The following is a 10,223-nucleotide window of genomic DNA, read 5'->3' as shown; positions in this document are numbered from 1 at the left end:
ATATATATATGATAAGAATTTTCGAGAATTAAATCAGGCAATGCAACAGCGCTAGTCTGGAGGAAGGGCTGTCTTGTTCCTCAGCGTCAATTCTGCTCAAGTAGATATTCAGTTACCAGGCATGGAGGGACCTGCTTTGGTGTAGTGGAGGTCCTGCCTCCCCCGTGGGCCCCCTGTATGTTCCTTGAAGCCCCATCTTGCTGGTGATGGGGAGAAAAATGGTGACACCTCAGTCTCTCTTCCATGGACCAGGTGTCCCAAACCACTCTGTTCAGGCCATCCTCACCGTGCTGTGGGCATGAATGAGGTGGTTTGTCCTGCTCTGCCAACTCCCATGCCTCCCTGGCGCTTGGCTGGGATTTAATCCCTAATGTCCTAAAATGTCCTGCTCCATGCGTCCCGGTTCCAGTCAAGAGCCACTCTGTACCGCCTCACAGTGCTGCAAACACAGTTTGTCCCACTCAGCCGACTCCCATGCCTCCGTGGTGCTTGGCTGGGACTTAAACCCTGATATCTTAAAAACTTCCCACTCCATACGCCCCGGTTTTGGAGAAGTACTGCTCCGCTTCTCCCAATATATGGTCTCTGGTTGGCGGGTGCAGGCAGTCTTTGTCCTTTGAATGGTCATATACTTTCTTCCCACAGCATTCTAGGGAGGGGATTGCTTTCTCCCACTACGGACTGTGCTTCTGATCCAGTCTGAACTAGTTACTGAGCCCGGGACTGGCTCCCCTCCTCCCCCGGGGTGCATGAACAGGGCAGCCATCCCAGTCAGGAGAAAGCCCTGTAGTTAGAGATTGGATCTTTCTCTGTCCTGGTCCGTGGTTTTTCTCTTGTCCTAATACAGTCCTACACTTCCCCAGCCTCTCTTTCTCTTCCCTTTGTCTTTCTGCAGAAGGGGATCCTGCCACTCTCTTCCTCCACTGCCCATTTTATCTCTCCCAGTTTGCAATCATGCACCTGTGGCCTGCCAGGTTGTCCCAGTGAGTCCCAGGAAGCAACTCTGTCTCTTTGCTGCCCAGATTCTTGGAGTCCAAAGTCCTTTGGCCTCAACACTGCTGTGTTTGGGAGATGAGAGAACTTCAGATCCCCCTACTTCTCTGCCATGTTGGATCCCTCTCCCCTCTAGTGTATTTTTAATTCCAGTTATTGAGTTCTTCATCTCTGAGTGGTGCTTTTTAAATATTTTCTGTATCTTTGTTGAAGATCTTACTGAGATCCTCCACTATTTTCTCAAGTCTAATATGTATCTTTGCGATCATTACTTTGAATTCTCTATCAGGCATATTGATTATCTCCATTTCATTTAGCTCTCTTGCTGTGATTTTGTCCTGTTCTTTGAGACATACTCTTCTGACTTCTCATTTGTGGAGTCATAAACTCCACAAACTCTCTGTGCTTGTTTCTAGGTGTCAGGAAAAAGGTATCAGATCCTTTTTTATAGTTGACCACTGACAACTTTAAACCTCACCTCTGTTCCACATCTGGTAAGCTTATTAGAAAACCTAAATGCCCCCTTCTTTGACACCAAATGGAGAACCAAACGACATGAGTCTGTGTGCAGAAACCCTCACTACGTCCCCACCCCTTATACACCATAAAAATCCCAAATCCCCTTTCTTTATTTTCTCAATACATTTTTAAATGATCTTGCGAGTTCCACTGTGCTCTCCCTAGTAGACACATTATGTGCACATTACATGCCTCTTTCTGTGTGTTTGGCACCATCAGTCTTGATATCTGCATCAAATTCTAGGTGGAAATTTATCCTATTTCTTCAGGTGGCTACAAAAAAGGGACATACTGGAAAGAATGTGATGTACTCATATACTGAGTATTAAGTTGAGGATGAGAAGGAAATGTTTATTGCCAGATCTAACTGGTATTTCAACTTTGCTCACTGTACACTCAGATACATGAAAATATGTAGGGAATATATATATATATATATATATATATATATATATATATATATAAAATTTGTCTGGCCATCCTCATTGGACCCATCTACACCTGGCATTGCCTAGTTCACTACCCTCTGTCTTGTTGAGAAAGCACAGCTTTTCACAATGGCCTTGCCATGCACCCAATCATTCTCTTATTATGAAGTTTTGGGCACATGAATGGTTGGAGGGTGGGATGGGGAGGCAAGTGGCAGTGGTGGCATATTTGGCCCTGTGGCACTGGAGAAAAGGTTCCTAGAATAGAACTCAAATGGCTTCTTCTGGACCTTTATTTGATGCTACTGGAAGGTAAATGCTCTAAGCTGTGCCCTGGATTAGTGATATCCTAGGTTTGACTGGTCCTGGTTGTTTTCAGAGGGTGAATGCCTGACATCAACTGCTTGGACCTGTGATCCATTTTATTTTACCCATGTCCTTGTGGTCCCTGTTGATTATTACCTCTTTTGTCTGAGCATTGCTATATTAGGTACTCGTATATTTACACAAACACATATATGTGTAACATATATATTCATAAAATAATAACAAAATACAAAATGCACAATAAATACAAATGAATAATGGCCTTTGGCTGGAGAAAAGAGAACAAAGATATTGTGGACATCCAAACCTTAGTTTGAAGGCTTCCTCTGGGATCTTTCCCTTGTTCTGAAGGGAAGGAGTTGAGACATCAGAAGAGCCAGATCCCAGAGTTTCATTCCCAGGCCACTCAGCCTCCACCTTCTTAGCTTTCCTGAAAATCCAGAAACACTCATCTATAACCCACTTAGTGATTCCCAAACCTCACCTTGAGCATAGTGAAGACCTGACCAGCTGTGGTGTAGTTCCACTCATTGTCCTGAAGACACCTGGAGTGGGAGAACAGGTGATCTCCATTAGTAACATAGTAGAGAGATGCTGACCATGCAGTACTAAATCTATGTCACTTTTTTTTTTTTTTTTTTGCCAGGACATATGTACCAGTATGTGCACTATGTGTTATAATGAAGAAAGACCTAGTGAAATGTCTATCACTAAGTTCCATGCCCACTAAAATTCAAAAATAGAGTTGTTTAAAAAACAGCTTAATAAAAATAAAGACAATAAAAAATTAACAAATCAACATTTAAAAATATAATTTTATAATCACTTTTAAATTGTTATAATGTACATATTGTATTCACCATTTTAAGGTGAAGTAAGCACAGTTATTTCAAGGTCTTTCCAGTATATTCACAAGATTTTGTAATAATCACAATTCCACAATCTAATACCAAAGCATTTTTTTTATCACCTTAAATAAAACTCCTTACTCACTAGCAGTCACTTCCTAGTCCTCCTTTTTCCTGGACGCTGGTAATCATCATCATCATCATTATTATTATTACTATTAGTACTTTTTAAGTGTTTATTTCGAGAGAGAGCAGGAGTGGGGTAGTGGCAGAAAGAGAGTGAGAGAGAGAATCCCAAGCAGGTCACATGGGGCTTGATCTTATGAACATTGAGACCATGACCTGAGCTGAAATCAAGAGTCAGACACTTAACTAACTGAGCCACCCAGGTGCCCCAATACTGTAATCATTATTCTGCTATCCATCTCAATGGATTTTTCTATTTGGGCATTTCAGACAAATGGACTCACATAATATGTGGTCTTTGTTCCTGGATTGTTTTATTTAGCATAATTGTTTTAAGGTTCTTCCATGTACAAACATGTATGAAAACTCCATTATGTTTTATTGTTGAATAATAGTCCATTGTATGAATATATCACATTTTATTCATTTATTCATAAATTGATGGATGTTTGGGTTGTTTCCACTTTTTGGCTATTATGAATAATGCTGCTATGAATATTTTTTTAATGTTTATTTATTTTTGAGAGCAAGAGAACAGGAGGTGGGGGAGGGGGTGCAGGGAGAGAGGGAGACAGAGGACCCAAAGTGGGATCTATGTTGAGGGAAGAGAGCTGGATGCAGGGCTCCAACTCACAAACTGCAAGACCATGACCTGAGTCAAAGTTGGGCACTCAACCAATTGAGCCACCCAGGTGACCCTGAACATTTCTGTACATGTTTTCATGTTAAAATATGTTTTTATTTCTCTAGTAGTGGACTCTCTGGGTCACATGGTAATCACATATTTAAATATTTTTGTTTCAATTTTTTATTTAACTTCTATTAACATATTGGTTTCAGGAGTAAAATTTAGTGATTAATCACTTACATATAACACCCAGTGTTCATCACAAGTGCCCTTCTTAAAACCCATCACCCATTTAGCAAATTCCATGCCCACTTCCCATCCAGCAACCCTCAGTTTGTTCTCTATCTTTAAGAGTCTCATATGGTTTGTTCCCGTCTATCATCCCCCCATCCCATTTGTTCATCTGTTTTGTTTCTTAAATTCAATATAAGAGTGAAATAATATAGTATTTGTCTTTCTCTAATTTCACTTAGCATACTACTCTCTAGCTCCATCCACATCATTGCAAATGGTGAGCTATCGTTCCTTTTGATGGCTGAGTAATAGTCCATGATACATGTGTATATATACCATATCTTCTTTATTAATTCATCATTCTGTGGACATCTGGGCTCTTAATAATTTCGCTTTTGTTGATAATGCTACTATAAACATCAGGGTGCATGTGTCCCCTTAGAATTGATATTTTTGTATCCTTTGTTTGGGTAAATACCTAAGAGTGCAATTGCTTGGTTGTAGGGTACCTCTATTTTTAAGTTTTTGAGGGACCTCCATACTGTTTTCCAGAGTGGTTACACCAATTTGCATTCCCACCACCAGTATAAGTCCCTCTTTCTCCACATCCTCACCAACATCTGTTGTTTCCTATATTGTTAATTTTAGCCATTTTGACAGTGTGAGGTAGCACCTCATTGTGATTTTCATTTGTAGTTCCCCAATGATGACTAATGTTGAGCATCTTTTCATGTGCCTGCTAGCCATCTGGGTGTCTTCTTTGGAAAAATGTCTATTCAACACATGTTTAACATTTGGAGAAACTGCCAAACTGTTTTTCATAGTTGCTACACCATTTTCCATTCCTACCAGCAATATATGAGTGCTCCAATTTCTCCACATCTTTGCCAACATTTATTTTCACTTAACAATTTGTAGCCATCTTAGTGTGTGAAATGGTATCTCATTTTATTTTGATTTGTATTTCCCAAATGACTAATGATGTTAGGTATCTTTCCATGTGCCCTTTGATTATTTTCATGTCTTTTTTATGTATACTGAGATCTGTGACCATTTTATAAATTTTTTTTTCAACGTTTTTATTTTTTATTTTTGGGACAGAGAGAGACAGAGCATGAACGGGGGAGGGGCAGAGAGAGAGGGAGACACAGAATCGGAAACAGGCTCCAGGCTCTGAGCCATCAGCCCAGAGCCCGACGCGGGGCTCGAACTCACAGACCGCGAGATCGTGACCTGGCTGAAGTCGGACACTTAACCGACTGCGCCACCCAGGCGCCCTGAAAAGTTTTTTTTCTTAAGACAAGAAACAGCATCTTTTATTTTCCTCGCTGCAGTGGCCACAGACTTACTGGTTTTCATGAAACAAGATTTCTGTAACAAGGTCTTTTGATAAGTTTGCTCAATCACAGAAGGACAAATACAAGGCTGACTGCTAATATTAGAACTAGGTCTTTCCCTCAAATCTTCTTGTAGATGCTATTCTCATGCTGGTTCTACAGAGGTACCCCCAACACTATAATGTGCTTCAGTTAAAACTTCTGAAATATTGCAATGACATAATCAAGAGGTTTTTTGGGCTCTGTCTTTATTGTACATGTAAACTCTTTTGGAACAGCTTAAGTTAAAGGATGAGCAGGAGTTTGGTTTTAAGCCACAAAGTTTCAGACACCATCCACAGATGCCTCTGCCCTACTTTATTCCATGTCCTTTTCTGAGAAATGCATTCAATGCTTGATTGTTGAATGGTATGGGCAAGATAGCCCATGTTGCGCAAGGTGACCCTTGCCACAGAGATGCAGCCATCCTTTGTCATGTAGATGGAGAACTCCTTGTTCAGCCTCTAAACCAGTTCAGGTTTTAGTCCTGTGAAACAAAACATACCAATCTGGTCAGTAATGCGCTGTCAGTTGGGGGCAGTCTTCCTTTTGAGGTTGGAGACCAGCTGAATTTGCATGCAAATTATGTGATGGCCCATGCTTTTTACTTCCTGCAACCACTGTTTTTGCAGGTCAGGACTGGTCAGGATAGTTGAAGCAATCTGGGTCCCATTGATTGGAGGGTTGGAATATATGGGATGCATCAAGATCTTCATTTGTGATTGGCCTCACAGCATCTTGGCAAACCACAATGAAGGCTCCCACATGCTCACTGTATAAGCCAATGTTCTTGGTATAGGATTGGCAGAGACAAACAGTAATTCCCTGTTTGATTAAGATGAAGTGATATACAGCCCAGGCATATTTTTGCCATCACCACTGGCAAAGCCTTGGTAGGACATGTAAAACGACACAAAGAAATTGTTTTTCTTCATCACTGTTGCTGCTTCCTTCCATTTCTCAGGGTAAGGGTCCACTTCTGGACTGTGGACACAAGCATGAAGGAGAACACTTTGCTGTGGCATTTTCAAAATGTCCTCTATAGTGCCTATAAAGTCACAGCTGCATGTCTTGGGGCCTTAGTATTGATAATCATGTAATTGCACACCAGCATCCCTGAAGATGGGTGTGTAATTTCTCCAAGATGGTTGGGCAGAAAGACATCTTGGCTTAACTTAAAAAATCTTTTCAAAAAACTGGCTCCAATCATCAAGGCCGCATTTCCAGAAATGGTCTGTATGGTGACATACCAGCTACTTTTCAACACTTCATTGTTCTCACTCAGGGCTAGTTCTGCAGATGCCTTACAAAATTTACCAAATCCTGCGATGGACAGGTATTCCTTGTCAAATTTTTTGGCAGTAATCTGGGCCTTTGCCTTCTGAACACTATAAGGCACATAAGGCTTTCCATTATCATCTCAGTAGGCACCAACTACCATTTTTTTTTTTTTTTGCTGTTGACACCTCTCTTAAAGGTTTATGTGACTCCCAGGATGGGATCTGGGGGCCCCATCCCAACACGGGTCCACCAGGAGCTGGCTCTGGCAGAAGTCACGGCAGCAAGGCCTCAGTGGAAGGTGGTGGCAACCTCAGACAGAACATGGCTGGAGTGCAGCACAGCCATGGTGGGTGGTGAGAAGGCAGTGGGTAGCTGCAGGATGGAACAGAGGGCCAGTGGGCACAGACACCGCTTTTAAGATTTTTATAGTGATTTATGCTTGTACATGGTGTGAGATAGGGATACAAATTAATTATTTTGTGGGTGGATATCCAGTTATTTTTTTAACCAGTTGTTGAAAAGACTATTCTTTACTCTGAATATTTTTGGAACTCTGGTTGAAAATAAATTGTTCATAAAGGTGAGGGTGTGTATGTTTGTGTGTGTGTGTACTTTAATTCTATTACATTAAACTATATGTTTATCTTTAAGGCAGTACCATATGGTATTGATAACTTTAGCTTTGTAGTAAGGTTTAAAATAGGGAAGTATGGGTCTCCCAACTTTATTCTTCAAGAACATTTTGTCTATTCTGGGTTCATTGGATTTTCATATGAATTTTAGTATTAACTCATCAATTTCTGTAAAGAAACAAGCTGAGATTTTGATATGGGTAGCACTGAATCTGTATATTAATTTGGGGTGTATTGCCATCTTAACAATCATAAGTCTTCTGATTCAGGAGCATGATATACTTTGTACTTATTTAGGTCTTTTAAAATTTACTTCAATAATGTTTTACAGATTTTTGGAGTATATATTTTGCATTTATTTTATTAAATTTGTTTCCTAAGTATGTTATTTAAATTTTTTTTCCTGAAGTATTGTTGACACACAATTTTACATTAGTTTCAGGTGTACAATATAGTGATTCAATAAGTCTATACGTTATGCTGTGCTCACCATAAGTGTAGTTACCATCTGTCACCATACAATGCTATTACTATACCATTGACTATATTTCCTGTGCTGTAACTTATATCCTTGTGACTTATTCATTCCACAGCTGTAAGCCTATACCTCCCACTCTTCTTTACCCATTTTGCTCATCCTCCATCCCCTCTCTTCTGGTAAACATCAATTTGTTTTCTGTATTTATGGGTCTATTTCCTAAGTATGTTATTTTGGATGCTACTATAAATGGAATGTTTTCTTAATTTCATTTTCTGATTGTTTATTACTAGTGTATAGTAACAAAAGTTACTCTTGTATATTTAAATGTTTTTTTTCAATGTTTATTTATTTTTGGGACAGACCGCGCCACCCAGGCGCCCCTACTCTTGTATATTTATTTTGTATCCAGAAACAATGCCGAACTTATTTATTAATTCTAATATTGTTTTGGTAGTTTCCTTAGGACTTTACATATACATGCTCATGTCATCTCAACATAATATTATTTTTAAATTATTTACATATTTCACAGTAAAATTAATATACCTTTTTCATGAGCTTACTTTTTTTGGAAGTACAGCATCCAAATAGTTATTTTATACAAAGTAACTTCAAGTTCCTATTATCCATTCCTTCATTTCTCCTATCCTTAGAGACTCTAAGCACTCACTTCTGAGATCACAGGAGGTTTGTCCAAGACTGAGTGCAGAAAACCTGCATCATTTCCTGCTGCTTCTGGGAGATGGTGGGCATGCAGTTTGAGAAGGGTGTGGGTACTGGAAAGGAGAAGGTGTTCTGAGTTTCTTTGGTCTTGGTATTCCTCACAGTCATCATTCATAATGCACAGACTGGGAGAAAGTTGGGCCCTCAGACAACTAGAGAAATGGACAACCCCACACCCAACAACAATCCTGCTCTCACTGTCACTTAGCAATCAGATTCTTCCCATACCCTTAACTGTGCCTGCCCCTGGATTCCTTGGCTGGTACTTCTGGTCCCCTACAGAGACTATTTTTGGAGGGATTGTGAACCAGCTTAGCTAGGTATGCAGATTTAATTCTAATGCATTTACCCTTTACAGCAGCACAAGGAATGGGCACTCCAATCCCCATTTTCAGAGTAATACAGTCAGTCACTGAGGTGTTATAACTTGACCAAGGTCACTCAGCTGGCTAGTGAGTGTTGAGGTCAGGAAAAGAATCTGGTACTCTGACTCCAGAGTCCATACACTTAACCACTAACCTAGAACTCTCCTTAGTTCTATCTGTTGTCTTTCCAAAATACTGAGAAAACCTCTATGCTGTACCACATTCCTACACCACTGGCCTCAGCCAGAGATGGGTGTTTGTTCCCATGCAGTGCACACAACACAGCACTTACTTGGAATTGCTATCAGAAGTCAAGATGAAGGTCCAGGTGAAAGCACAGAGAGAACCTTGAGAATTTCCTTCCACTTCAATGACAACAAACAGCAATGTCCCTTTAGAGTTGTACATACTTTTTTTTTTTAATTTTTTTCAACGTTTATTTATTTTTGGGATAGAGAGAGACAGAGCATGAACGGGGGATGGGCAGAGAGAGAGGGAGACACAGAATCGGAAACAGGCTCCAGGCTCTGAGCCATCAGCCCAGAGCCTGACGCGGGGCTCGAACTCACGGACCGCGAGATCGTGACCTGGCTGAAGTCGGACGCTTAACCGACTGCGCCACCCAGGCGCCCCATAGAGTTGTACATACTTTTAACACAAGCAATATTCCCCATTCAGGGTTTTACCTGATAGTCTTGCAGCACCCTGATGGGAGCCAGATAGGTTTTTCACTGGTAGATATGAGGGGGCTTCAAGGACTTAGAGGGAAAAAGTAGGGATAATCAACTCCCAGAGATAGGACCCCCAACATGTATTGGATCCTCTGATAAATATGTGTTCACTTGATTCATTTTGTAAAGCAGCCCAAGATAAGGGTATTACTAGCTTATTTCACAAAAGAGGAAACTGGAAGGTTAAGTAATGGGACCAAAGTAACAGAGTAAGGAACTCAGATGAGAGCTATAAAATACCACAGCCTGTGCCTCTAACATGTAAGCTGTGTTGGGGAAGAAAGGCATGGATGTACGTCAGACCAAGATAGTCTGGGGGCAAGGTGGGGATGGGAGAACACAAAGGGAATCAAAAGGGGAGGGAAGGGAAGAAAATAAAAGGAAGGAAGGGAAGGGGAGGGGAGGGGAGGGGAGGGGAGGGAAGGGAAAGGAAAGGAAAGGAAAGGAAAGGAAAGGAAAGGAAAGGAAAGG

At 40.8% G+C, this 10,223-nt stretch overlaps 2 pseudogenes; both read right to left on the bottom strand.

Moving 5' to 3' along the window:
* Window positions 1-10,223, bottom strand: part of LOC121024864 (nuclear RNA export factor 2-like) — a 22,505-nt pseudogene that overhangs the window by 11,054 nt on the left and 1,228 nt on the right.
* LOC121024858 (aspartate aminotransferase, mitochondrial-like) lies at window positions 5,785-7,165 on the bottom strand (annotated as a pseudogene).

The sequence above is a fragment of the Herpailurus yagouaroundi genome, unplaced genomic scaffold, assembly GCF_014898765.1.
Source record: "Herpailurus yagouaroundi ecotype Mexico unplaced genomic scaffold, PumYag 67235, whole genome shotgun sequence".
Classification (NCBI taxonomy): domain Eukaryota; kingdom Metazoa; phylum Chordata; class Mammalia; order Carnivora; family Felidae; genus Herpailurus; species Herpailurus yagouaroundi.
Note: the sequence above shows the minus strand (reverse complement) of the source record. Positions and strands in the feature narration are given on the sequence as shown.